This window comes from Tupaia chinensis, unplaced genomic scaffold (genome assembly GCF_000334495.1).
Source record: "Tupaia chinensis unplaced genomic scaffold, TupChi_1.0 Scaffold139757_1, whole genome shotgun sequence".
NCBI classification, from domain to species: domain Eukaryota; kingdom Metazoa; phylum Chordata; class Mammalia; order Scandentia; family Tupaiidae; genus Tupaia; species Tupaia belangeri.
Genome location: NW_006199637.1, coordinates 3,138,765 through 3,141,969, shown reverse-complemented (window position 1 = coordinate 3,141,969; position 3,205 = coordinate 3,138,765). Strand labels below are relative to the sequence as shown.

General features: G+C 40.5%; 1 pseudogene; it reads left to right on the top strand.

Annotated features, from left to right (window-relative positions):
- The first annotated feature begins 1,541 nt into the window (after window positions 1–1,541).
- Window positions 1,542–2,041, top strand: LOC106736404 (small nuclear ribonucleoprotein E pseudogene; annotated as a pseudogene).
- Window positions 2,042–3,205: the final 1,164 nt, after the last annotated feature.

Below are 3,205 nucleotides of genomic sequence, written 5' to 3'. Positions count from 1 at the left end.
AGAGAAAGGCAGAGCGAGAAGGAGAGAAAGAGAGAGAGAGTGAGAAATCATCCTACGGGGGGATGGCCATTCTACAATCTCTCCTCCATGCTCCTCTTGTAATGTTGGGCATGCACACACATGAGCCCAGTGGGATTTATTATTTTTAAAAACCATTTTATCTAACTTTATTTATTTATTTATTTAAATTTGACTAGAGAGGGACAGAGTGAGAGAGACAGAGAGGGAAAGTGAGAAAGCAAGTCACCAGGTCCAGGACTTGAACTGTGGTTGGCCATGTGAGAGTCCAGTGACCCCCAACCACAGTGTCACCATTTGCCGTCCCCCACATCCAGCATGATTTTTCAAGCCATCGGGTCCAGGATTCAAACTACCAGTGTGCCATGCGGGATCCCATGCCTTAACCTCTATGCCCCCTTCTGCCCTGCCCCTCCCAGTCTTCTTTCTCTCATTTTATTCGTTATTTTTCCTAAAAATATTTAATATTAGTGTTTTATAACAATTATTACTCCTTTAAAAATAATTTTATTTCATTTTATTTATTAATTCATTTATTTTTTATTTTAAATTATTTTTTATTTTAAATTATTTTTTTTTGGAGAGGCTTTTTGCTATAGGGCACATGTGCTCGCCAGAGAGACAGAGAGAGACAGAGAGATAGAAAGCGAGAAATCACCTCAAGGGGGTATGGCCATGCCGTAGTCCTTTCTCTCCCTTTCTCCTCTCGGGATCTTGGGCACGCACGCACACGCACACGCACCCAGTGTGAGTTTAAGCCACCGGGTCTGGGACTCAAAACACGGTCAACTACATGGGAGTTCAGCGACATAGCCATTATGCCAACTGCTGGTCCCAATTCGTTTATTTTTAATATGGCCAGAGAGACAGAGAGAGAGAGAGAGAGAAAGTGAGAAAGCAAGTCACCAGGTTGGGGACTCAAATCGTGATCGGCCATGTGGGAGTGTCCAGCGCCTTAACCACCACGCCACCTGCTGGTCCCAACAACTATTATTTCTTCTAACACATACCTAGACCTTCATTTCTAAAAGAAAAGTCTTTGCTTCCACACTTCATAAAATTTAAAAGGCTGTCCTTGCACTAAGACAGAATTTTGGAGATCACCTGAAGCGTTTTATACTAATTTTCCCAGCTATTTTCTTATTAGCAAGCTTTCATCTTTTGCAGCAATTCAGCCTGGAGAGTCCATCTTAATGCCTTTATTCTTTTCTTTTCTTTTTTTTTTTTTAAGAGTTTTTGCCTTAGGGTGCTATTCTTTACTTCAAATTCTAGAGAAGTTATTAATTTACTTTTTCCTGATTACATACCTGCTGTTTCAAAAGGAAACTAGCTGGTGGTTACCCTGAGGGCTTGCTTCTCAAATTATACCTTTAGCTTCTCATATTCCCGTTCTCATGCCAAACCAGAAAGAGAAATCTAATACAGGTAATTCTCTGCTTACATCGAATCCCTTGATCAGCTCCCCACCAATGAAACACAGGTTACACTAACAAAGCACTCAGTTAACACAATGACTTGTCTCCCTCTACTTTATATAACCTTTACAGTTACCCTATTTATAGTTTTTAGCTTTGCATAATTTGTAATAGTGTTCTTGTGTGTGTGTGTGTATTCTGACTCTTCCTGTCTTTCAGTCAATTCTTTGTTCAAGATAAAATATCTCATGCTTCGTGAATTTAAAAAGAAAAGAGGAGAAGGTGAGATTCCACCATGGCGTACCGAGGCCAGGGTCAGAAAGTGCAGAAGGTGATGATGGCGCGGCCCATCAACCTCATCTTCAGATACTTGCAGAATGTACAGATCCCGGATTCAGGTGTGGCTCCGGGAGCAAGTAAATATGCGGATAGAAGGCTGTATCATTGGTTTTGATGAGTGTATGAACCTTGTATTAGATGATGCAGAGGAGATTCATTCTAAAACAAAGCCAAGAAAACAACTGGGTCGGATCATGTTAAAAGGAGATAATATAACTGCTACAAAGTGTCCCCAACTAGAAAAGATAAATAAAGTGAGAACTTGCTGAGAAGACAGCAGTTTATTCCCTTCGTGGAGAATACAGTTCTAAAAATTTGTTCATATTGTATTGATTACCCTTATGTTATTACTAGTTGGCAATAAATGCTGTGGGATCGTTTTTATTTAAAAAAGAAAGAAGAAAAAGAAAGAAAGAAAGAAAGAAAGAAAGAAAGAAAGAAAGAAAGGAAGGAAGGAAGGAAGGAAGGAAGGAAGAAAAGAGGAGGAGTTGAGGGAAGGATGGAAGAGAACCTCTGATGAGCCAGGGTGTTGGATGGTACTAGGCTGGGGACCACGTCTTATTCAGCTTCGTATCTCCAAGGCCCATCATGGTATATTAGTTGGCACATACCGTGTGTTCAGCTCAGGATAGAAGAAGAGATAAGGAAGTTGCTGTGCTTACTCATTACTTCATATTTCTATGTCTTGTTTTGTAAAAGTTCTGCTAGAGCTCTGGTCAAGTAGGCCGCGCGTCCTTGGTTAGGTCAAGGAAGATATCAAAGCCTTATAGGGAGTATCTGTGCTTGCAGCTGTTGCTTCAACCCCTGCTCCAGGCTTCCAGGATTCCTATAGGGAAATGGAGCACAGCAATAGTCCCTATTCTCCATTCCACTTAGGTTTTTTTCTGCTAGTGCTCTTCTCTTCTATGACAATTGATTCAATAATCCGAAGTTTGAAGACAATGGTCACTGTTCAAAAGTGAGACTCTTTGTATTGTTGTATATTCAGACTGAAGTTAAAACAAATAAGCAAACAAAACTCAGTCGTGATGTTTGGTTCTATCTGCATGCCTGATATAGATGAGGTTAATATTTAAAAATTTTTTATTAATCATTATTATTATTATTTAAATTTGCTATAGGGTACATGCATTCACCAGAGAGGGAGAGAGAGAGAGAGAGAGAGAGAGAGCTGTCAAGTCTGGGACTCAAACTGTGGTTGGCCACGTAGGAGTCTATCTAGCACACACCACCCACTTGCCCCAAGGTTAACATTTCTAAACAGGGGGCCGGCAGGTGACATGGTGATTAGGGCAGCTGGATTCCCACATAGCTGACCGTGGTTCAGATCCTGGACCTGTCAACTTGCTTTCTCACTTTCCCTCTCTCTCTTTCTCTCTCTGTCCCTCTGGTCAAATGAAAATAAATAAAGTTAAATAAAATAATTATTAAAA